This window comes from Nematostella vectensis, chromosome 9 (assembly GCF_932526225.1).
Source record: "Nematostella vectensis chromosome 9, jaNemVect1.1, whole genome shotgun sequence".
NCBI lineage: Eukaryota > Metazoa > Cnidaria > Anthozoa > Actiniaria > Edwardsiidae > Nematostella > Nematostella vectensis.
The window spans coordinates 16,323,084-16,347,410 of NC_064042.1; the positions used below are offsets into that span (position 1 = coordinate 16,323,084).

Consider the following 24,327-nt stretch of genomic DNA (forward strand, 5'->3'; position numbering starts at 1 on the left):
GAATGAAGAAAAATGAAGGGCGTGAGTTCGATCCTCATACGGGGCATAGTTTTTTCTTTTGAAAATGAATGACTCTATGACCGGTTTGACAAAAACACCACAAACACGCATAGAGAAGAAAAATTTATCATGTTGGCCTCATTAGCGCAGTAGGCAGCGCGTCAGTCTCATAATCTGATATAGAAATCTGAAGGTCTTGAGTTCTATCCTCACACCGGGCACATTTTTTTCTTTTGACAATGAATGACCCTATGACCCGGTTTGATTAAAACACCACAAACACGCATAGAGAAGACACATTTCTCATGTTGGCCTCGTTAGCGCATTAGGCAGCGCGTCAGTCTCATAATCGAATGAAGAAATCTGAAGGGCGTGAGTTCGATCCTCACACGGGGCATAGTTTTTTCTTTTGAAAACGAATGACTCTATGACCGGTTTGACGAAAACACCAAAAACACGCATAGAGAAGACAGATTAATCATGTTGGCCTCGTTAGCGCAGTAGGCAGCGCGTCAGTCTCATAATCTGATTTAGAAATCTGAAGGTCGTGAGTTCGATCCTCACACGGGGCATATTTTTTCTTTTGAAAACTTTTGACTCTATGACCATGGGTTTGACGAAAACACCACAAACACGCATAGAAAAGGCACATTTCTCATTCTGGCATTCGATCTCGTAGAAAAAAACACCAGAAACACGCATAGAGAAGACGGATTAATCATGTTGGCCTCATTAGCGCAGTAGGCAGCGCGTCAGTCTCATAATCTGATTTAGAAATCTGAAGGTCTTTAGTTCTTTCCTCACACCGGGCACATTTTTTCTTTTGACAATGAATGAACCTATGACCGGTTTGATTAAAACACCACAAACACGCATAGAGAAGACACATTTCTCATGTAGGCCTCGATAGCGCATAGGCGGAGCGTCGTTCTCATAATTTTTACTTTTGAAAATGAATTACACTATCACCGGTTCTAAGAAAACACGACAAACGCACATAGAGAAGACACAGTTCCCATTCTGGCCTTTGATCTGCCAGAAGAAAACACCTCAAACACGCAGAGAAAAGACACATTTCTCATGTAGGCCTCGTTATCGCATAGGCGGAGCGTCGTTCTCATAATTTTTACTTTTTAAAATGAATTACACTATGACCGGTTGTAAGAAAACACGACAAACGCACATAGAGAAGACATATTTCCAATTCTGGCCTTTGATCTGTCAGAAGAAAACACCACAAACACGCAGAGAGAAGACATATTTCCCATGTGGGCCTCGTTAGCGCAGAAGGCAGCGCGTCAGTCTCATAATCTAATGTAGAAATCTAAAGGTCGTGAGTTCGATCCTCACACGGGGCATATTTTTTTTTTTAAACGAATGACCCTATGACCGGTTTGACGAAAACACCACAAACACGCATAGAGAACACACATTTCTAATGTAGGCCTCGTTAGCGCATAGGCGGAGCGTCGTTCACATATTTTTTACTATTAAAAATGAAGTACACTTTGACAAGTTTGAAGAAAGTCTCATAATCGAATGAAGAAAAATGAAGGGCGTGAGTTCGATCCTCACACGGGGCATAGTTTTTTCTTTTGAAAACGAATGACCCTATGACCAGTTTGACAAAAACGCCACAAACACGCATAGAGAAGACACATTTCTCATGTTGCCCTCGTTAGCGTAGTAGGCAGCGCGTCAGTCTCATAATCGAATGAAGAAATCTGAAGGGCGTGAGTTCGATCCTCACACTTGGTATAGTTCTTTCTTTTAAAAACGAATGACTTTATGACCGGTTAGACGAAAACACCACAAACACGCATAGAGAAGACATATTTCTCATGTAGGCCTCGTTAGCGCATAGGCGGAGCGTCGATCTCATAATTTTTACTTTTGAAAATGAATTACACTTTGACCGGTTTGAAGAAAACACGACAAACGCACATAGAGAAGGCACATGCCTCATTCTGGCCTTCCATCTCGTAGAAAAAAACACCAGAAACACGCATAGAGAAGACGGATTAATCATGTTGGCCTCATTAGCGCAGTAGGCAGCGCGTCAGTCTCATAATCTGATTTAGAAATCTGAAGGTCTTGAGTTCGATTCTCACACCGGGCACATTTTTTTTCTTTTGACAATGAATGACCCTATGACCAGTTTGATTAAAACACCACAAACACGCATAGAGAACACACATTTCTCATGTAGGCCTCGTTAGCGCATAGGCGGAGCGTCGTTCTCATAATTTTTACTTTTGAAAATGAATTACACTATGACCGGTTCTAAGAAAACACGACAAACGCACATGGAGAAGACATATTTCCAATTCTGGCCTTTGATCTGTCAGACGAAAACACCACAAACACGCAGAGAGAAGACATATTTCCCATGTAGGCCTCGTTAGCGCAAAAGGCAGCGCGTCAGTCTCATAATCGAATATAGAAATCTGAAGGTCGTGAGTTCAATCCTCACACGGGGCATATTTTTTTCTTTTAAAAACGAATGACCCTATGACCGGTTTGACGAAAACACCACAAACACGCATAGAGAACACACATTTCTAATGTAGGCCTCGTTAGCGCATAGGCGGAGAGTCGTTCACATAATTTTTACTTTTGAAAATGAATTTCACTTTGACCGGTTTGAGGAAAACACGACAAACGCACATAGAGAAGGCACATTTCTCATTCTGGCATTCGATCTCATAGAAAAAAACACCAGAAACACGCATAGAGAAGACACATTTCTCATGTTGGCCTCGTTAGCGCAGTAGGCAGCGCGTCAGTCTCATAATCGAATGAAGAAATCTGAAGGGCGTGAGTTCGATCCTCACACGGGGCATAGTTTTTTCTTTTGAAAACGAATTACTCTATGACCGGTTTGACGTAAACACCACAAACACGCATAGAGAAGACACATTTCTCATGTTGCCCTCGTTAGCGTAGTAGGCAGCGCGTCAGTCTCATAATCGAATGAAGAAATCTGAAGGGCGTGAGTTCGATCCTCACACGGGGCATAGTTTTTTCTTTTGAAAACGAATTACTCTATGACCGGTTTGGCGTAAACACCACAAACACGCATAGAGAAGACATATTTCTCATGTAGGCCTCGTTAGCGCATAGGCGGAGCGTCGATCTCATAATTTTTACTTTTGAAAATGAATTACACTTTGACCGGTTTGAAGAAAACACGACAAACTCAAATAGAGAAGGCACATTTCTCATTCTGGCATTCGATCTCGTAGAAAAAAACACCAGAAACACGGATAGAGAAGACGGATTAATCATGTTGGCCTCATTAGCGCAGTAGGCAGCGCGTCAGTCTCATAATCTGATTTTGAAATCTGAAGGTCTTGTGTTCGATCCTCACACCGGGCACATTTTTTCTTTTGACAATGAATGACCCTATGACCGGTTTGATTGAAACACCACAAACACGCATAGAGAAGACACATTTCTCATGTAGGCCTCGTTAGCGCATAGGCGGAGCGTCGTTCTCATAATTTTTACTTTTGAAAATGAATTACACTATGACCGGTTCTAAGAAAACACGACAAACGCACATAGAGAAGACACAGTTCCCATTCTGGCCTTTGATCTGCCAGAAGAAAACATCACAAACACGCAGAGAGAAGACACATTTCAACTTGTAATGAATTACTCTATGACCGGTTTGACGAAAACACCACAAACACGCATAGAGAAGACAGATTAATCATGTTGGCCTCGTTAGCGCAGTAGGCAGCGCGTCAGTCTCATAATCTGATTTAGAAATCTGAAGGCATTCGATCGTATAGAAAAAAACACCAGAAACACGCATAGAGAAGACACATTTCTCATGTTGGCCTCGTTAGCGCAGTAGGCGGAGCGTCGTTCACATAATTTTACTTTTGAAAATGAATTACACTTTGACCGGTTTGAAGAAAACACGACAAACGCACATAGAGAAGGCACATTTCTCATTCTGGCATTCGATCTCATATAAAAAAACACCAGAAACAAGCATAGAGAAGACAAATCTATCATGTTGGCCTCGTTAGCGCAGTAGGCATCGCGTCAGTCTCATAATCGGATTAAGAAATCTGAAGGGCGTGAGTTTGATCCTCATACGGGGCATATTTTTTTTTTTTTGAAAACGAATGACCCTATGACCAGTTTGACGAAAACACCACAAACACGCATAGAGAACACACATTTCTAATGTAGGCCTCGTTAGCGCATAGGCGGAGCGTCGTTCACATAATTTTTAATATTAAAAATGAAGTACACTTTGACAAGTTTGAAAAAAGTCTTATAATCGAATGAAGAAAAATGAAGGGCGTGAGTTCGATCCTCACACGGGGCATAGTTTTTTCTTTTGAAAACGAATGACCCTATGACCAGTTTGACGAAAACGCCACAAACACGCATAGAGAAGACACATTTCTCATGTTGCCCTCGTTAGCGCAGTAGTCAGCGCGTCAGTCTCATAATCGAATGAAGAAATCTGAAGGGCGTGAGTTCGATCCTCACACTTGGTATAGTTTTTTCTTTTAAAAACGAATGACTCTATGACCGGTTTGACGAAATCACCACAAACACGCATAGAGAAGACATATTTCTCATGTAGACCTCGTTAGCGCATAGGCGGAGCGTCGTTCACATAATTTTTACTTTTGAAAATGAATTACACTTTGACCGGTTTAAAGAAAACAAGACAAACGCACATAGAGAAGACAGAGTTCCCATTCTGGCCTTTGATCTGCCAGAAGAAAACACCTCAAACACGCAGAGAAAAGACACATTTCTCATGTAGGCCTCGTTAGCGAATAGGCGGAGCGTCGTACTCATAATTTTTACTTTTTGAAAATGAATTACACTATGACCGGTTTGAAGAAAACACGACAAACGCACATAAAGAAGGCACATTTCTCATTCTGGCATTCGATCTCATAGAAAAAAACACCAGAAACACGCATAGAGAAGACACATTTCTCATGTTGGCCTCGTTAGCGCAGTAGGCAGCGCGTCAGTCTCATAATCTGATTTAGAAATCTGAAGGTCGTGAGTTGGATCCTCACACGGGGCATATTTTTTTCTTTTGAAAACTTTTGACTCTATGACCATGGGTTTGACGAAAACACCACAAACACGCATAGAGAGTCACATTTCTCATGTAGAGCAAGAAGCGCATATGAAATAGCGCATATGCGGAGAGTCGTTCTCATAATTTTTACTTTTGAAAATGAATTACAATTTGATCGGTTCTAAGAAAACACGACAAACGCACATAGAGAAGGCACATTTCTTATTCTGGCGTATGATCTCATAAAAAAAAACACCACAAACACGCATAGAGAACACACATTTCTCATGTTGGCCTCGTTAGCGCAGTAGGCAGCGCGTCAGTCTCATAATCGAATGAAGAAATCTAAAGGGCATGAGTTCGATCCTCACACGGGGCATATTTTTTTCTTTTGAAAACGAATGACCCTATGACCGGTTTGACGAAAACACCACAAACACGCATAGAGAACACACATTTCTAATGTAGGCCTCGTTAGCGCATAGGCGGAGCGTCGATCTCATAATTTTTACTTTTGAAAATGATTACACTTTGACCGGTTTGAAGAAAACACGACAAACGCACATAGAGAAGGCACATTTCTCATTCTGGCATTCGATCTCATAGAAAAAAACACCAGAAACACGCATAGAGAAGACACTTTTCTTATGTTGGCCTCGTTAGCGCAGTAGGCAGCGCGTCAGTCTCATAATCGAATTAAGAAAAATGAAGGGCGTGAGTTCGATCCTCATACGGGGCATAGTTTTTTCTTTTGAAAATGAATGACTCTATGACCTGTTTGACAAAAACACCACAAACACGCATAGAGAAGAAAAATTTATCATGTTGGCCTCATTAGCGGAGTAGGCAGCGCGTCAGTCTCATAATCTGATATAGAAATCTGAAGGTCTTGAGTTCTATCCTCACACCGGGCACATTTTTTTCTTTTGACAATGAATGACCCTATGACCCGGTTTGATTAAAACACCACAAACACGCATAGAGAAGACACATTTCTCATGTTGGCCTCGTTAGCGCAGTAGGCAGCGCGTCAGTCTCATAATCGAATGAAGAAATCTGAAGGGCGTGAGTTCGATCCTCACACGGGGCATAGTTTTTCTTTTGAAAACGAATGACTCTATGACCGGTTTGACGAAAACACCACAAACACGCATAGAGAAGACAGATTAATCATGTTGGCCTCGTTAGCGCAGTAGGCAGCGCGTCAGTCTCATAATCTGATTTAGAAATTTGAAGGTCGTGAGTTCGATCCTCACACGGGGCATATTTTTTTCTTTTGAAAACTTTTGACTCTATGACCATGGGTTTGACGAAAACACCACAAACACGCATAGAAAAGGCACATTTCTCATTCTGGCATTCGATCTCGTAGAAAAAAACACCAGAAACACGCATAGAGAAGACGGATTAATCATGTTGGCCTCGTTAGCGCAGTAGGCAGCGCGTCAGTCTCATAATCTGATTTAGAAATCTGAAGGTCTTTAGTTCTATCCTCACACCGGGCACATTTTTTCTTTTGACAATGAATGAACCTATGACCGGTTTGATTAAAACACCACAAACACGCATAGAGAAGACACATTTCTCATGTAGGCCTCGATAGCGCATAGGCGGAGCGTCGTTCTCATAATTTTTACTTTTTAAAATGAATTACACTATGACCGGTTCTAAGAAAACACGACAAACGCACATAGAGAAGACATATTTCCAATTCTGGCCTTTGATCTGTCAGAAGAAAACACCACAAACACGCAGAGAGAAGACATATTTCCCATGTGGGCCTCGTTAGCGCAGAAGGCAGCGCGTCAGTCTCATAATCTAATGTAGAAATCTAAAGGTCGTGAGTTCGATCCTCACACGGGGCATATTTTTTTTTTTAAACGAATGACCCTATGACCGGTTTGACGAAAACACCACAAACACGCATAGAGAACACACATTTCTAATGTAGGCCTCGTTAGCGCATAGGCGGAGCGTCGTTCACATATTTTTTACTATTAAAAATGAAGTACACTTTGACAAGTTTGAAGAAAGTCTCATAATCGAATGAAGAAAAATGAAGGGCGTGAGTTCGATCCTCACACGGGGCATAGTTTTTTCTTTTGAAAACGAATGACCCTATGACCAGTTTGACAAAAACGCCACAAACACGCATAGAGAAGACACATTTCTCATGTTGCCCTCGTTAGCGTAGTAGGCAGCGCGTCAGTCTCATAATCGAATGAAGAAATCTGAAGGGCGTGAGTTCGATCCTCACCCTTGGTATAGTTCTTTCTTTTAAAAACGAATGACTTTATGACCGGTTAGACGAAAACACCACAAACACGCATAGAGAAGACATATTTCTCATGTAGGCCTCGTTAGCGCATAGGCGGAGCGTCGATCTCATAATTTTTACTTTTTAAAATGAATTACACTATGACCGGTTCTAAGAAAACACGACAAACGCACATGGAGAAAACATATTTCCAATTCTGGCCTTTGATCTGTCAGACGAAAACACCACAAACACGCAGAGAGAAGACATATTTCCCATGTAGGCCTCGTTAGCGCAAAAGGCAGCGCGTCAGTCTCATAATCGAATATAGAAATCTGAAGGTCGTGAGTTCAATCCTCACACGGGGCATATTTTTTTCTTTTAAAAACGAATGACCCTATGACCGGTTTGACGAAAACACCACAAACACGCATAGAGAACACACATTTCTAATGTAGGCCTCGTTAGCGCATAGGCGGAGAGTCGTTCACATAATTTTTACTTTTGAAAATGAATTTCACTTTGACCGGTTTGAGGAAAACACGACAAACGCACATAGAGAAGGCATATTTCTCATTCTGGCATTCGATCGTATAGAAAAAAACACCAGAAACATGCATAGAGAAGACACATTTCTTATTCTGGCGTATGATCTCATAAAAAAAACACCACAAACACGCATAGAGAAGACACATTTCTCATGTTGGCCTCGTTTGCGCAGTAGGCAGCGCGTCAGTCTCATAATCGAATGAAGAAATCTGAAGGGCGTGAGTTCGATCCTAACACGGGGCATAGTTTTTTCTTTTGAAAACGAATGACTCTATGACCGGTTTGACGAAAACACCACAAACACGCATAGAGAAGACACATTTCTCATGTAGGCCTCGTTAGCGCAGTAGGCGGAGCGTCGTTCTCATAATTTTTACTTTTGAAAATGAATTACACTATGACCTGTTCTAAGAAAACACGACAAACGCACATAGAGAAGACACAGTTCCCATTCTGGCCTTTGATCCAGAAGAAAACATCACAAACACGCAGAGAGAAGACACATTTCCCATGTAGGCCTCGTTAGCGCAGTAGGCAGCGCGTCAGTCTCATAATCTGATTTAGAAATCTGAAGGTCGTGAGTTCGATCCTCACACGGGGCATATTTTTTTCTTTTGAAAACTTATGACTCTATGACCATGGGTTTGACGAAAACACCACAAACACGCATAGAGAGTCACATTTCTCATGTAGGGCTCGATAGCGCATAGGCGGAGAGTCGTTCTCATAATTTTTACTTTTGAAAATGAATTACACTTTGATCGGTTCTAAGAAAACACGACAAACGCACAAAGAGAAGGCACATTTCTTATTCTGGCATTTGATCTCATAGAAAAAAACACCACAAACACGCATAGAGAAGACATATTTCTCATGTAGGCCTCGTTAGCGCATAAGCGGAGCGTCGTTCTCATAATTTTTACTTTTGAAAATGAATTACACTATGACCGGTTCTAAGAAAACACGACAAACGCACATGGAGAAGACATATTTCCAATTCTGGCCTTTGATCTGTCAGAAGAAAACACCACAAACACGCAGAGAGAAGACATATTTCCCATGTAGGCCTCGTTAGCGCAGAAGGCAGCACGTCAGTCTCATAATCGAATATAGAAATCTGAAGGTCGTGAGTTCGATCCTCACACGGGGCATATTTTTTTCTTTTGAAAACGAATGACATCATGACCGGTTTGACGAAAACACCACAAACACGCATAGAGAAGACACATTTCTAATGCAGGCCTCGTTAGCACATAGGCGGAGAGTCGTTCACATAATTTTTACTTTTGAAAATGAATTACACTTTGACCGGTTTGAGGAAAACACGACAAACGCACATAGAGAAGGCACATTTCTTATTCTGGCATATGATCTCATAGAAAAAAACACCACAAACACGCATAGAGAACACACACTTCTCATGTTGGCCTCGTTAGCGCAGTAGGCAGCGCGTCAGTCTCATAATCGAATGAAGAAATCTGAAGGTCGTGAGTTCGATCCTCACACGGGGCATATTTTTTTCTTTTGAAACTTTTGACTCTATGACCATGGGTTTGACGAAAACACCACAAACGCGCATAGAGAGTCATATTTCTCATGTAGGCCTCGTTAGCGCATAGGCGGAGAGTCGTTCACATAATTTTTACTTTTGAAAATGAATTACACTTTGAGCGGTTTGAGGAAAACACGACAAACGCACATAGAGAAGGCACATTTCTCATTCTGGCATTCGATCTCATAGAAAAAAACATGAGAAACACGCATAGAGAAGACACATTTCTCATGTTGGCCTCGTTAGCGCAGTGGGCAGCGCGTCAGTCTCATAAGCGAATGAAGAATTCTGAAGGGCGTGAGTTCGATCCTCACACGGGGCATAGTATTTTCTTTTGAAAACGAATGACTCTATGACCGGTTTGACGAAAACACCACAAACACGCATAGAGAAGACATATTTCTCATGTAGGCCTCGTTAGCGCATAGGCGGAGCGTCGATCTCATAAGTTTTACTTTTGAAAATGAATTACACTATGACCGGTTCTAAGAAAACACGACAAACGCACATAGAGAAGACATATTTCCAATTCTGGCCTTTGATCTGTCAGAAGAAAACACCACAAACACGCAGAGAGAAGACACATTTCAAATGTAGGCCTCGTTAGCGCAGAAGGCAACGCGTCAGTCTTATAATCGAATGTAGAAATCTGAAGGTCGTGAGTTCGATCCTCACACGGGGCATATTTTTTTCTTTTGAAAACGAATGACCCTATGACCGGTTTGACGAAAACACCACAAACACGCATAGAGAACACACATTTCTAATGTAGGCCTCGTTAGCGCAAAGGCGGAGCGTCGTTCACATAATTTTTACTTTTGAAAATGAATTACACTTTGACCGTTTAAAGAAAACACGAAAAACGCACATAGAGAGGGCACATTTCTCATGTTGGCCTCGTTAGCGCAGTAGGCAGCGCGTCAGTCTCATAATCGAATGAAGAAATTTGAAGGGCGTGAGTTCGATCCTCACACGGGGCATAGTTTTTTCTTTTGAAAACGAATTACTCTATGACCGGTTTGGCGTAAACACCACAAACGCGCATAGAGAGTCATATTTCTCATGTAGGCCTCGTTAGCGCATAGGCGGAGAGTCGTTCACATAATTTTTACTTTTGAAAATGAATTACACTTTGAGCGGTTTGAGGAAAACACGACAAACGCACATAGAGAAGGCACATTTCTCATTCTGGCATTCGATATCATAGAAAAAAACATGAGAAACACGCATAGAGAAGACACATTTCTCATGTTGGCCTCGTTAGCGCAGTGGGCAGCGCGTCAGTCTCATAAGCGAATGAAGAATTCTGAAGGGCGTGAGTTCGATCCTCACACGGGGCATAGTATTTTCTTTTGAAAACGAATGACTCTATGACCGGTTTGACGAAAACACCACAAACACGCATAGAGAAGACATATTTCTCATGTAGGCCTCGTTAGCGCATAGGCGGAGCGTCGATCTCATAAGTTTTACTTTTGAAAATGAATTACACTATGACCGGTTCTAAGAAAACACGACAAACGCACATAGAGAAGACATATTTCCAATTCTGGCCTTAGATCTGTCAGAAGAAAACACCAAAAACACGCAGAGAGAAGACACATTTCAAATGTAGGCCTCGTTGGCGCAGAAGGCAACGCGTCAGTCTTATAATCGAATGTAGAAATCTGAAGGTAGTGAGTTCGATCCTCACACGGGGCATATTTTTTTCTTTTGAAAACGAATGACCCTATGACCGGTTTGACGAAAACACCACAAACACGCATAGAGAACACACATTTCTAATGTAGGCCTCGTTAGCGCAAAGGCGGAGCGTCGTTCACATAATTTTTACTTTTGAAAATGAATTATACTTTGACCGTTTAAAGAAAACACGACAAACGCACATAGAGAGGGCACATTTCTCATGTTGGCCTCGTTAGCGCAGTAGGCAGCGCGTCAGTCTCATAATCGAATAAAGAAATTTGAAGGGCGTGAGTTCGATCCTCACACGGGGCATAGTTTTTTCTTTTGAAAACGAATTACTCTATGACCGGTTTGGCGTAAACACCACAAACACGCATAGAGAAGACATATTTCTCATGTAGGCCTCGTTAGCGCATAGGCGGAGCGTCGATCTCATAATTTTTACTTTTGAAAATGAATTACACTTTGACCGGTTTGAAGAAAACACGACAAACGCACATAGAGAAGGCACATTTCTCATTCTGGCATTCGATCTCGTAGAAAAAAACACCAGAAACACGCATAGAGAAGACGGATTAATCATGTTGGCCTCATTAGCGCAGTAGGCAGCGCGTCAGTCTCATAATCTGATTTTGAAATCTGAAGGTCTTGAGTTCGATCCTCACACCGGGCACATTTTTTCTTTTGACAATGAATGACCCTATGACCGGTTTGATTAAAACACCACAAACACGCATAGAGAAGACACATTTCTCATGTAGGCCTCGTTAGCGCATAGGCGGAGCGTCGTTCTCATAATTTTTACTTTTGAAAATGAATTACACTATGACCGGTTCTAAGAAAACATGACAAACGCACATAGAGTAGACACAGTTCCCATTCTGGCCTTTGATCTGTCAGAAGAAAACACCACAAACACGCATAGAGAAGACACATTTCCCATGTAGGCCTCGTTAGCGCATAGGCGGAGCGTCGTTCTCATAATTTTTACTTTTGAAAATGAATTACACTATGACCGGTTCTAAGAAAACACGACAAAAGCACATAGAGAAGACACAGTTCCCATTCTGGCTTTTGATCTGCCAGAAGAAAACACCACAAACAAGCAGAGGGAAGACACATTTCTCATGTAGGCCTCGTTAGCGCAGTAGGAAGCGCGTCAGTCTCATAATCTGATTTTGAAATCTGAAGGTCGTGAGTTCGATCCTCACACGGGGCAAATTTTTTTCTTTTGAAAACTTATGACTCTATGACCATGGGTTTGACGAAAACACCACAAACACGCATAGAGAGTCACATTTCTCATGTAGGCCTCGTTAGCGCATACGCGGAGAGTCGTTCTCATACTTTTTACTTTTGAAAATGAATTACACTATCACCGGTTCTAAGAAAACACGACAAACGCACATAGAGAAGACACAGTTCCCATTCTGGCCTTTGATCCGCCAGAAGAAAACACCACAAACACGCAGAGAAAAGACACATTTCTCATGTAGGCCTCGTTAGCGCATAGGCGGAGCGTCGTTCTCATAATTTTTACTTTTGAAAATGAATTACACTATGACCGGTTCTAAGAAAACACGACAAGCGCACATAGAGAAGACATATTTCCAATTCTGGCCTTTGATCTGTCAGAAGAAAACACCACAAACACGCATAGAGAAGACACATTTCCCATGTAGGTGTGAGTTCGATCCTCACACGGGGCATAGTTTTTTCTTTTGAAAACGAATGACCCTATGACCGGTTTGACGAAAACATCACAAACACGCATAGAGAAGACACATTTCCCATGTAGGCCTCGTTAGCGCAGTATGCAGCGCGTCAGTCTCATAATCGAATTTAGAAATCTGAAGGTCGTGAGTTCGATCCTCACACGGGGCATATTTTGTTCTTTTGAAAACGAATGACCCTATGACCTGTTTGACGAAAACACCACAAACACGCATAGAGAACACACATTTCTCATGTAGGCCTCGTTAGCGCATAGGAAGAGCGTCGTTCACATTATTTTTACTTTTGAAAATGACTTAGACTTTGACCGGTTTGGAGAAAAAAACCGACAAACGCACATAGAAAAGGCACATTTCTCATTCTGGCATTCGATCTCATAGAAAAAAACACCAGAAACACGCATAGAGAAGACACTTTTCTCATGTTGGCCTCGTTAGCGCAGTAGTCAGCGCGTCAGTCTCATAATCTAATGAAGAAATCTGAAGGGCGTGAGTTCGAACCTCACACGGGGCATATTTTTTTCTTTTGAAAACTTATGACTCTATGACCATGGGTTTGACGAAAACACCACAAACACGCATAGAGAGTCACATTTCTCATGTAGGCCTCGTTAGCGCATACGCGGAGAGTCGTTCTCATAATTTTTACTTTTGAAAATGAATTACACTATCACCGGTTCTAAGAAAACACGACAAACGCACATAGAGAAGACACAGTTCCCATTCTGGCCTTTGATCCGCCAGAAGAAAACACCACAAACACGCAGAGAAAAGACACATTTCTCATGTAGGCCTCGTTAGCGCATAGGCGGAGCTTCGTTCTCATAATTTTTACTTTTGAAAATGAATTACACTATGACCGGTTCTAAGAAAACACGACAAGCGCACATAGAGAAGACATATTTCCAATTCTGGCCTTTGATCTGTCAGAAGAAAACACCACAAACACGCATAGAGAAGACACATTTCCCATGTAGGTGTGAGTTCGATCCTCACACGGGGCATAGTTTTTTCTTTTGAAAACGAATGACCCTATGACCGGTTTGACGAAAACATCACAAACACGCATAGAGAAGACACATTTCCCATGTAGGCCTCGTTAGCGCAGTAGGCAGCGCGTCAGTCTCATAATCGAATTTAGAAATCTGAAGGTCGTGAGTTCGATCCTCACACGGGGCATATTTTGTTCTTTTGAAAACGAATGACCCTATGACGTGTTTGACGAAAACACCACAAACACGCATAGAGAACACACATTTCTCATGTAGGCCTCGTTAGCGCATAGGAAGAGCGTCGTTCACATTATTTTTACTTTTGAAAATGACTTAGACTTTGACCGGTTTGGAGAAAAAATCCGACAAACGCACATAGAAAAGGCACATTTCTCATTCTGGCATTCGATCTCATAGAAAAAAACACCAGAAACACGCATAGAGAAGACACTTTTCTCATGTTGGCCTCGTTAGCGCAGTAGTCAGCGCGTCAGTCTCATAATCTAATGAAGAAATCTGAAGGGCGTGAGTTCGAACCTCACACGGGGCATATTTTTTTCTTTTGAAAACTTATGACTCTATGACCATGGGTTTGACGAAAACACCACAAACACGCATAGAGAGTCACATTTCTCATGTAGGCCTCGTTAGCGCATACGCGGAGAGTCGTTCTCATAATTTTTACTTTTGAAAATGAATTACACTATCACCGGTTCTAAGAAAACACGACAAACGCACATAGAGAAGACACAGTTCCCATTCTGGCCTTTGATCCGCCAGAAGAAAACACCACAAACACGCAGAGAAAAAACACATTTCTCATGTAGGCCTCGTTAGCGCATAGGCGGAGCTTCGTTCTCATAATTTTTACTTTTGAAAATGAATTACACTATGACCGGTTCTAAGAAAACACGACAAGCGCACATAGAGAAGACATATTTCCAATTCTGGCCTTTGATCTGTCAGAAGAAAACACCACAAACACGCATAGAGAAGACACATTTCCCATGTAGGCCTCGTTAGCGCATAGGCGGAGCGTCGTTCTCATAATTTTTACTTTTGAAAATGAATTACACTATGACCGGTTCTAAGAAAACACGACAAAAGCACATAGAGAAGACACAGTTCCCATTCTGGCCTTTGATCTGCCAGAAGAAAACACCACGAACACGCAGAGAAAAGACTTATTTCTCATGTTGGCCTCGTTAGCGCATAGGCGGAGCGTCGTTATCATAATTTTTACTTTTGAAAATGAATTACACTATGACCGGTTCTAATAAAACACGACAAACGCACATAGAGAAGACATATTTCCAATTCTGGCCTTTGATCTGTCAGAAGGAATCACCACAAACACGCATAGAGAAGACACATTTCCCATGTAGGCCTCGTTAGCGCAGTAGGCAGCGCGTCAGTCTCATAATCGAATTTAGAAATCTGAAGGTCGTGAGTTCGATCCTCACACGGGGCATATTTTGTTCTTTTGAAAACGAATGACCCTATGACGTGTTTGACGAAAACACCACAAACACGCATAGAGAAGACACATTTCCCATGTAGGCCTCGTTAGCGCAGTAGGCAGCGCGTCAGTCTCATAATCGAATTTAGAAATCTGAAGGTCGTGAGTTCGATCCTCACACGGGGCATATTTTGTTCTTTTGAAAACGAATGACCCTATGACGTGTTTGACGAAAACACCACAAACACGCATAGAGAACACACATTTCTCATGTAGGCCTCGTTAGCGCATAGGAAGAGCGTCGTTCACATTATTTTTACTTTTGAAAATGACTTAGACTTTGACCGGTTTGGAGAAAAAAACCGACAAACGCACATAGAAAAGGCACATTTCTCATTCTGGCATTCGATCTCATAGAAAAAAACACCAGAAACACGCATAGAGAAGACACATTTCTCATGTTGGCCTCGTTAGCGCAGTAGTCAGCGCGTCAGTCTCATAATCGAATGAAGAAATCTGAAGGGCGTGAGTTCGAACCTCACACGGGGCATAGTTTTTTCTTTTGAAAACGAAAGACTCTATGACCGGTTTGACGAAAACACCACAAACACGCATAGAGAAGACAAATTTATCATGTTGGCCTCATTAGCGCAGTAGGCAGCGCGTCGGTCTCATAGTCTGATTTAGAAATCTGAAGGTCGTGTGTTCGATCCTCACACTGGGCATATTTTTTTCTTTTGAAAACTTATGACTCTATAACCATGGGTTTGACGAAAACACCACAAACACGCATAGAGAGTAACATTTCTGATGTAGGCCTCGTTAGCGCATAGGCGGAGCGTCGTTCACATAATTTTTACTTTTGAAAATGAATTACACTTTGACCGGTTTGAAGAAAACACGACAAACGCACATAGAGAAGGCACATTTCTCATTCTGGCATTCGATCTCATAGAAAAAAACACCAGAAACACGCATAGAGAAGACACATTTCACATGTTGGCCTTGTTAGCGCAGTAGGCAGCTCGTCAGTCTCATAATCGAATGAAGAAATCTGAAGGGCGTGAGTTCGATCCTCACACGGGGCATATTTTTTTCTTTTGAAAACAAATGACTCTATGACCGGTTTGACGAAAACACCACAAACACGCATAGAGAAGACATATTTCTCATGTAGTCCTTGTTAGCGCATAGGCGGAGCGTCGATCTCATAATTTTTACTTTTGAAAATGAATTACACTTTGACCGGTTTGAAGAAAACACGACAAACGCACATAGAGAGGGCACATTTCTCATTCTGGCATTCGATATCATAGAAAAAAACACCAGAAACACGCATAGAGAAGACACATTTCTAATGTTGGCCTCGTTAGCGCATAGGCGGAGCGTCGTTCACATAATTTTTACTTTTGAAAATGAATTACACTTTGACCGGTTCTAAGAAAACACGACAAACGCACATAGAGAAGACACAGTTCCCATTCTGGCCTTTGATCTGCCAGAAGAAAACACCACGAACACGCAGAGAAAAGACTTATTTCTCATGTTGGCCTCGTTAGCGCATAGGCGGAGCGTCGTTATCATAATTTTTACTTTTGAAAATGAATTACACTATGACCGGTTCTAATAAAACACGACAAACGCACATAGAGAAGACATATTTCCAATTCTGGCCTTTGATCTGTCAGAAGGAATCACCACAAACACGCATAGAGAAGACACATTTCCCATGTAGGCCTCGTTAGCGCAGTAGGCAGCGCGTCAGTCTCATAATCGAATTTAGAAATCTGAAGGTCGTGAGTTCGATCCTCACACGGGGCATATTTTGTTCTTTTGAAAACGAATGACCCTATGACCTGTTTGACGAAAACACCACAAACACGCATAGAGAACACACTTCTCTCATGTAGGCCTCGTTAGCGCATAGAAAGAGCGTCGTTCACATAATTTTTACTTTTGAAAATGACTTAGACTTTGACCGGTTTGGAGAAAAAAACCGACAAACGCACATAGAAAAGGCACATTTCTCATTCTGGCATTCGATCTCATAGAAAAAAACACCACAAACACGCATAGAGAAGACACATTTATCATGTTGGCCTTGTTAGCGCAGTAGGCAGCGCGGCAGTCTCATAATCTGATTTAGAAATCTTAAGGGCGTGAGTTCGGTCCTCACACCGGGCATAGTTTTTTCTTTTGAAAATGAATGACCTTATGACTGGTTTGACCAAAACACCACAAACACGTAAGAGAAGACACATTTATCATGTTGGCCTCATTAGCGCAGTAGGCAGCGCGTCAGTCTCATAATCTGATTTAGAAATCTGAAGGTCTTGAGTTCAATCCACACACCGTGCACATTTTTTCTTTTGACAATGAATGACTCTATGACCAGTTTGATTAAAACACCACAAACACGCATAGAGAACACACATTTCTCATGTAGGCCTCGTTGGCGCATAGGCGGAGCGTCGTTCTCATAATTTTTACTTTTGAAAATGAATTACACTATGACCGGTTCTAAGAAAACACAACAAACGCACATAGAGAAGACACAGTTCCTATTCTGGCCTTTGATCTGCCAGAAGAAAACACCACAAACACGCAGAAAGAAGACACATTTCCCATGTAGGCCTCGTTAGCGCAGTAGGCAGCGCGTCAGTCTCATAGTCTGATTAAGAAATCTGAAGGTCGTGAGTTCGATCCTTACACGGGGCATATTTTTTTCTTTTGAAAACCTATGACTCTATGACCATGGGTTTGACGAAAACACCACAAACACGCATAGAGAGTTACATTTCTCATGTAGGCCTCGTTAGCGCATATGCGGAGAGTCGTTCTCATAATTTTTACTTTTGAAAATGAATTACACTTTGATCGGTTCTAAGAAAACACGACAAACGCACATAGAGAAGGCACATTTCTTATTCTGGCGTATGATCTAGAGGCTAAAGACGATCAGTTGGGGGAGCGGGGCCTCGCACTGCCCTTGGGGGGCCCTTACTAAAGGTGGCTTTGCCGAAAATAGAGGCCCTCTACATCTGCTGCGATATCGTAGACCGCACGCAATGCCTCGCCTTAGGCGAGCCTTCAAACGTTCTCGCTTGCCTAGAAACCCGCGGGAGGCCGCACGAGAAAGTCGTCTATGGACCCGACATCCCTGTTTGTGCCCCAGCATCTTCCTCTGAGTTTGTCTCGAGTATCCAAATATGGATCAGGGATGACCGCGGTAGACGGGTGGACTTTAAGGGCAAGCCTGTTCGCCTCGTATTAGAGCTAACCTAGGTCCGACATAACAAGCATGGCAAACAGCGACGTTAGCAGCGGTGCCATATACCCCTCGCTTCCCAGCGTCTGCCCCCCGAAGGGTACGCACATGAAGCCTACCGCTCCGGCAAGCATCGGCGGCGACGTGCAAAGCTTCCGACTCCAGAAAATATGTGACACTCAGGCGGTCCTAGACAACGAGATAACGCATCACCGACAGGTGCGGAAGAAGTATAAGCGCGCCTTTGCCGTTACCCATGCTGTGTCTGTGGCATCGGCATCGCTGCAGGGGCGCTTTCCAGCGCCGGGGTAGGGGTCTCTTTGAGTGGGATGGGGGTTCTGATCGGCGGTCCGCTGACAGGGGTCCCTGTTGTGGTCGATGTCGTGGGCGTAGGCGCAGGGGTAGTCTCTAGGGGTCTTACCAGCAAGGTGGCTAAACACGAAGACACGATGGTTTTAGCGGAGAGTAAGAAAAACTCGATCGGCAAGCTGGTCTCTAAGGCTCTGCAGGACGGGCATATCTCAGACGAAGAGTTTCGGCTAATACTTCAGGAACAAGAGAGATACTACGCGCTCAAGGCAGCTATCAGAGCTCGACACGGCCTAGCACCGCGTGAGAAAAAAAGCAGGAAAGGGCCCTCCCTGGAGACACGCGAAAAGATGAAAAAGAGGCTGCGAGAAATTCGCGAGGAGTTCGGGAGCGAGGTGTTCGAGTAAAACTCAGGTTTAAACGCCACGCCAGCGGCTTTGAATTTACGGCCGAAAAACGGTTATTCCGCGCTCCGTAGGTTGGCAGCCCAATCCACGTTCCTCGTTTTCACGGCTCTCAGGTCCTAGCACAAGGCGCTGGCGTCCCCGACATAGATTAATGATTGCTAACCATCGCTAATTACCCATCTACGCGAGAGTGTGTTTTGCGTAGATTTACTTCTGCTAAGTATCAATCTACGCGAAGTGGTCCCGACGTAGATTAATAACCAGCAATTATTAATCTACACGAAACGCGTTTCGGTGTCACCGAAAGTCCCAAGCCTGGAATGGGTGGGGCTGGGGGGTCGGAGGGGGGATTCGCGCCTCCCAAGCCTAAGACGGGACTGGGAAGCCCGGAAGATTAGCGATTCGCGCCTCTCACCCGTTTCACTGAAAGTCCCCAGTCCCCCCCGCGATTGCTTCCACTGTTTGTAGATTGTAAGTTGTAAGGCCTTTTTTGAAGACAGAACCCGTATTTGTTGTCGAGTTATGATTCGAAATTCTTGTTGACATTGCATTAAACCTTGCCTTTATATATCTAGGTGATTACCTTGCCTAATCTCGTGAAAACTTATCGGTTTTACATGTTTGTGTTTTAATCAAGGAAGTTGAGAATTTTAAAGTCAAAGGAAGGCGCGTCTATCTACTGATGTTTTAGTAGCAGCCACCATTACGTCTTTGTTATGAAACACTTTTTTTCACTCCCTAAGTTTTCTCTATTTCTGATTCTTATTGATAAAATAACCTGATTTGGAGAACGTTTTTGAGTTAGCGCTTACATTATTGATGAGCTATCTTAGATCGGCGTATTTTAGGGCTTAGAGCCTCAAGTCTTATTCTGATGTGCAGGTTATAGTGTATGCATAGTGATAAAACCTATAGGAGTTTATTACAAAAGTAATTGTGACTTACTCACGACTGTCTTCCAAAATCCGCTCTATGAGACAATAAATGTACTTACTTGCGGTCTTTCTATACCTAATAAGTAACGATTTTCAGGCACAATATATGATTTATTGTACATTATGAAAATGGGTACCTGTTTTGTTTCCCCAACTAGCACTTGTGTAAAAGAACAAATAATATACTTACATATGATTAAAGCAATAAAAATGAAAAGAAATATACCCTTTCATGTAAATCTATTTCAGGTGAATACCATATTCGCCAAACTCAAAATCTAGGTAAAATCACGATAACACCCTTGGCAAATGCAGCGTTCTCCTGTGATACCCTGTGTTACGCCCAAATAACTCATGTATTAATTAAAGTTGTCTATCATCTACTTAACAGGGGTATGCCTCGTTGGACCCTGGTGTTCGGCAAGAGTACGGTCCTCTCCACCTGGTGCCTCGTTAGACCCTGGTGTTCGGCAAGAGTACGGTCCTCTCCACCTGGTGCCTCGTTGGACCCTGGTGTTCGGCAAGAGTACGGTCCTCTCCACCTGTTGCCTCCCACACACAGCATGTCGTGCTGATGTGGCTGTGTTTAATAGGACGGCCTCTTGATTTTTTTTTGCCGTATCTAGTCCGCTGAGCGCGGAACCCGCTTTCCTTTTCGTCAAGGTAGCGCCAGAACTACCGGCAGGCGAAATTGAAAGCCACGTGCCTTAAAACCAGTGCAATATCCAGGCCCGTACCCAGGATTTTTCTTAGGGGGGGAGGGGGAGGCGAAATACGAAAAATTTGACCTAATTTTTCTGGGGGAGGGGGGGGAGGGAGGAAGTTTTTGTTTTCTGATAAAAACCTGACCACCCCGAAAGAACAAAAAGGGATTTTTATGCCTTTGCAGTATCTCCACGGGAATTTTATTGTCGGATTTAGCTACAAATAAAGTCTGACTTATGGATTAATGACATACCAGAGTGGATGTAGCTTATGCTTTATAGTTTTGTCCCCGTATGGCCCCGATATCAGCTTTAGTTAGTGACAGATTATGAGAATAAAATTTGCATACCAAATTATGAAAAGAGTCTGTTCACTTAAAAAAAAAAAATTCTACCCCAAGAACCGGTTTAACAGTCTTATCGTTAGCCAAAGTAATATTTAAGTTTGTTCGCGATCTCATCTTTTTACGGAAGAGGGTATTAGAAACGGAAAGAAACCGCGTTACCATTTAGTTTCTTGCGTGACTAAGCATGCATGGAATGTTACAAGCTGGTGGTTTTCCCTATTCAGCCGCTAAACACGAGTGAGCACACTTAGAATAATTTCCGGCGAAAGCAACCAAACAACGTGGGTTTGAATTTCGTGTCTCGTATGGCGAAGGGCAAACGGACCAAGTTCTTACTTCGTATATAAATAGATAAGTAACTAAAGAAAAACTAGCGATACATGATCTCTTATTTGCTGGCTTATGACATAGTGCACAAAAAATATTTTTATACGCGAGCACAAACTTACTCAACCATAGGACATGTTAAGCACTTTCGAACATTACTTTATTCTGCCGAGCCCTCCTGACATACTGACGTTAGGCACATATTGAAGTATTACTTTACAAATGCCTCACACAAACTTTTTAATAATATTCTATAGTTTCCTGGATATTCGAGCTTAAAGTCGTAATTTAACAGGTGCTCGGAGATACTGAATACAGCTTGTGTCAAATATTAATTTGTTGTATCTCGGTATAGCGTTCTTTTGTCTCCAAAATTTCCTGACTTCGAGGGGAATATTTGTAGAGGCGCCAGGGAAAGTTTCATTTCGTTTCTTGGCTTATGACATAGTTGCCCAAAAATTCGAAAGTTTAGAAAGTCGCCAGAACGTACCAGTAACATAACTTCGTAAAAACGGTAGAATACATCACTAATGTTGTTTCTACAAATTCTAATTACTAGCACATTATTGTAAGACTCTTTCTTGAAGTGGCAACAATTTTTTTTGCTTTTTAAAGTGCGATGCCAAACGTCTAGGTACTAATATTTCTGAAGAGTTATTTGCCTCAAATTTCCCGCCGTTGTTATTAGGTGAAAGCGTCGGCCCGTTGCCTAGCAAAACAGCACCTCATTAAATGCATGGCCCGGGTGTGAAAACTCATTAATTCACACTCAGTCCGTAGACTGAAGCTATCCAATCACCACGAGGACTGAAACAGAATCTGGCGGGAAACTTGCGTGAACATCTAAAAAGGTTTTTCATTTTCTCAGCTTTTCAATTTTTTAAATGCATCAACATTTCATGTTTTCCGTGCGCGGATAGTGGTGCAAAAATCAGTTTTTGATATTTTGTTTTTCTGGTTCAGGAAATATTTTAGGAGTCTTTCTTTATCTTTTTGTCATCACCAAATCTCAAAATCATGGGACCTATGTTTATATCGCGGCATATTTTTTTTCGTCAAAATAAACTCGTACTTTTTATCTACTTTTTTCAGCAAAGACTCAAACTTTTATTAGAAATACGCAAGTGTTCGATAAATAAAAATTTGTTGGTGAAATTTCGCTTTTCGCATCTGCCAAATTTATGAAAATTCCTTGGACCAGGGGATTCTTTATATTCCCTCTATATATTTTTGGGAAAGCAGAATTGGCAAAACCTACCACTGATTCTGTACCGCCCCCACTACAGTCTACTGTCGTTGTTACAATAGAGCGGCACTTAAAGTCAAGCGTCTCAAGGACATATCTGGGATTTCTGAGTTAGGATTCCACCAATTGCAGATACTGCTAAATCACCATTCTCAAGCACTCACTCTTGACAAGCCACTGCTGATAACTGGCGACCTGAATTGGCTTTCCAGAAGCGGTTGCTCTCCTAGATTTCTGCGAAAGCGTATCAAAGAACCGACTCGCGTAACTGAATTTTCATCGACTTTATTAGATGTCATTATAGCATTGAACGCCAATTTAGTGGAGAGCTCTGTGCTACAATGCCACAACAGCAATCATCACTTAGTGCATGCTAAACTGAAACTGAAGATTCCTAACCCTCTAACTAGATGTTTGAAAATGAGATCTTTCAGACGTTACGATGGCCAACAGTTTGTTGCCGACCTCAACGAAATCCTTCGGGATGAAGTCGCCTCAATTGGTGAGGCTAGTGAAATGCTAGACAAAGTTAATAGCAAGTTTATCAATGTTCTGGGCACGCCCGCCCCTGTCAAAAGGGTTAACACCGCTGCTGTCTCTTTGTTGACTCTAAAACCAAAGATCTGATGCACAACAGGAACATTCTGCAAAAACGCGCCCGTCAAACCCAGTTGCCTGCGGACTGGGGTACAGAGTTAAGTCTGGTTGCCTGCGGACTGGGACAGAGTTAAGTCTGGTTGCCTGCGGACTGGGGTACAGAGTTAAGTCTGGTTGCCTGCGGACTGGGGTACAGAGTTAAGTCTGGTTGCCTGCGGACTGGGGTACAGAGTTAAGTCTGGTTGCCTGCGGACTGGGTACAGAGTTAAGTCTGGTTGCCTGCGGACTGGGGTACAGAGTTAAGTCTGGTTGCCTGCGGACTGGGGTACAGAGTTAAGTCTGGTTGCCTGCGGACTGGGTACAGAGTTAAGTCTGGTTGCCTGCGGACTGGGGTACAGAGTTAAGTCTGGTTGCCTGCGGACTGGGTACAGAGTTAAGTCTGGTTGCCTGCGGACTGGGGTACAGAGTTAAGTCTGGTTGCCTGCGGACTGGGTACAGAGTTAAGTCTGGTTGCCTGCGGACTGGGGTACAGAGTTAAGTCTGGTTGCCTGCAGACTGGGACAGAGTTAAGTCTGGTTGCCTGCGGACTGGTACAGAGTTAAGTCTGGTTGCCTGCGGACTGGGGTACAGAGTTAAGTCTGGTTGCCTGCGGACTGGGTACAGAGTTAAGTCTGGTTGCCTGCGGACTGGGTACAGAGTTAAGTCTGGTTGCCTGCGGACTGGTACAGAGTTAAGTCTGGTTGCCTGCGGACTGGGTACAGAGTTAAGTCTGGTTGCCTGCGGACTGGTACAGAGTTAAGTCTGGTTGCCTGCGGACTGGGACAGAGTTAAGTCTGGTTGCTTGCGGACTGGGGTACAGAGTTAAGTCTGGTTGCCTGCGGACTGGGGTACAGA

The 24,327-nt window shown here is 42.8% G+C and overlaps 20 non-coding genes across 20 annotated transcripts; all 20 read left to right on the top strand.

Annotated features, from left to right (window-relative positions):
• The first annotated feature begins 486 nt into the window (after positions 1 to 486).
• On the top strand, positions 487 to 572 carry Trnam-cau. Its single transcript is given in 2 exon segments — positions 487 to 523; positions 537 to 572. It is a non-coding gene; the product is annotated as a tRNA-Met (tRNA).
• A 2,184-nt stretch (positions 573 to 2,756) lies between these two features.
• Positions 2,757 to 2,842, top strand: Trnam-cau. The gene is given in 2 exon segments: positions 2,757 to 2,793; positions 2,807 to 2,842. It is a non-coding gene; the product is annotated as a tRNA-Met (tRNA).
• Positions 2,843 to 6,069: 3,227 nt separating this feature from the next.
• Trnam-cau lies at positions 6,070 to 6,155 on the top strand. Its single transcript is given in 2 exon segments — positions 6,070 to 6,106; positions 6,120 to 6,155. It is a non-coding gene; the product is annotated as a tRNA-Met (tRNA).
• An 88-nt stretch (positions 6,156 to 6,243) lies between these two features.
• Positions 6,244 to 6,329, top strand: Trnam-cau. The gene is given in 2 exon segments: positions 6,244 to 6,280; positions 6,294 to 6,329. It is a non-coding gene; the product is annotated as a tRNA-Met (tRNA).
• A 2,058-nt stretch (positions 6,330 to 8,387) lies between these two features.
• On the top strand, positions 8,388 to 8,473 carry Trnam-cau. Its single transcript is given in 2 exon segments — positions 8,388 to 8,424; positions 8,438 to 8,473. It is a non-coding gene; the product is annotated as a tRNA-Met (tRNA).
• Positions 8,474 to 9,297: 824 nt separating this feature from the next.
• Positions 9,298 to 9,383, top strand: Trnam-cau. Its single transcript is given in 2 exon segments — positions 9,298 to 9,334; positions 9,348 to 9,383. It is a non-coding gene; the product is annotated as a tRNA-Met (tRNA).
• Positions 9,384 to 9,659: 276 nt separating this feature from the next.
• Trnam-cau lies at positions 9,660 to 9,745 on the top strand. The gene is given in 2 exon segments: positions 9,660 to 9,696; positions 9,710 to 9,745. It is a non-coding gene; the product is annotated as a tRNA-Met (tRNA).
• A 275-nt stretch (positions 9,746 to 10,020) lies between these two features.
• Positions 10,021 to 10,106, top strand: Trnai-uau. Its single transcript is given in 2 exon segments — positions 10,021 to 10,057; positions 10,071 to 10,106. It is a non-coding gene; the product is annotated as a tRNA-Ile (tRNA).
• A 211-nt stretch (positions 10,107 to 10,317) lies between these two features.
• On the top strand, positions 10,318 to 10,403 carry Trnam-cau. The gene is given in 2 exon segments: positions 10,318 to 10,354; positions 10,368 to 10,403. It is a non-coding gene; the product is annotated as a tRNA-Met (tRNA).
• A 274-nt stretch (positions 10,404 to 10,677) lies between these two features.
• Positions 10,678 to 10,763, top strand: Trnam-cau. Its single transcript is given in 2 exon segments — positions 10,678 to 10,714; positions 10,728 to 10,763. It is a non-coding gene; the product is annotated as a tRNA-Met (tRNA).
• Positions 10,764 to 11,038: 275 nt separating this feature from the next.
• Trnai-uau lies at positions 11,039 to 11,124 on the top strand. Its single transcript is given in 2 exon segments — positions 11,039 to 11,075; positions 11,089 to 11,124. It is a non-coding gene; the product is annotated as a tRNA-Ile (tRNA).
• A 211-nt stretch (positions 11,125 to 11,335) lies between these two features.
• On the top strand, positions 11,336 to 11,421 carry Trnam-cau. Its single transcript is given in 2 exon segments — positions 11,336 to 11,372; positions 11,386 to 11,421. It is a non-coding gene; the product is annotated as a tRNA-Met (tRNA).
• Positions 11,422 to 12,242: 821 nt separating this feature from the next.
• On the top strand, positions 12,243 to 12,328 carry Trnam-cau. The gene is given in 2 exon segments: positions 12,243 to 12,279; positions 12,293 to 12,328. It is a non-coding gene; the product is annotated as a tRNA-Met (tRNA).
• A 942-nt stretch (positions 12,329 to 13,270) lies between these two features.
• On the top strand, positions 13,271 to 13,356 carry Trnam-cau. Its single transcript is given in 2 exon segments — positions 13,271 to 13,307; positions 13,321 to 13,356. It is a non-coding gene; the product is annotated as a tRNA-Met (tRNA).
• Positions 13,357 to 13,935: 579 nt separating this feature from the next.
• On the top strand, positions 13,936 to 14,021 carry Trnam-cau. Its single transcript is given in 2 exon segments — positions 13,936 to 13,972; positions 13,986 to 14,021. It is a non-coding gene; the product is annotated as a tRNA-Met (tRNA).
• A 277-nt stretch (positions 14,022 to 14,298) lies between these two features.
• On the top strand, positions 14,299 to 14,384 carry Trnam-cau. The gene is given in 2 exon segments: positions 14,299 to 14,335; positions 14,349 to 14,384. It is a non-coding gene; the product is annotated as a tRNA-Met (tRNA).
• An 835-nt stretch (positions 14,385 to 15,219) lies between these two features.
• Trnam-cau lies at positions 15,220 to 15,305 on the top strand. The gene is given in 2 exon segments: positions 15,220 to 15,256; positions 15,270 to 15,305. It is a non-coding gene; the product is annotated as a tRNA-Met (tRNA).
• An 89-nt stretch (positions 15,306 to 15,394) lies between these two features.
• Trnam-cau lies at positions 15,395 to 15,480 on the top strand. The gene is given in 2 exon segments: positions 15,395 to 15,431; positions 15,445 to 15,480. It is a non-coding gene; the product is annotated as a tRNA-Met (tRNA).
• Positions 15,481 to 15,757: 277 nt separating this feature from the next.
• Positions 15,758 to 15,843, top strand: Trnam-cau. The gene is given in 2 exon segments: positions 15,758 to 15,794; positions 15,808 to 15,843. It is a non-coding gene; the product is annotated as a tRNA-Met (tRNA).
• A 1,185-nt stretch (positions 15,844 to 17,028) lies between these two features.
• Trnam-cau lies at positions 17,029 to 17,114 on the top strand. Its single transcript is given in 2 exon segments — positions 17,029 to 17,065; positions 17,079 to 17,114. It is a non-coding gene; the product is annotated as a tRNA-Met (tRNA).
• Positions 17,115 to 24,327: the final 7,213 nt, after the last annotated feature.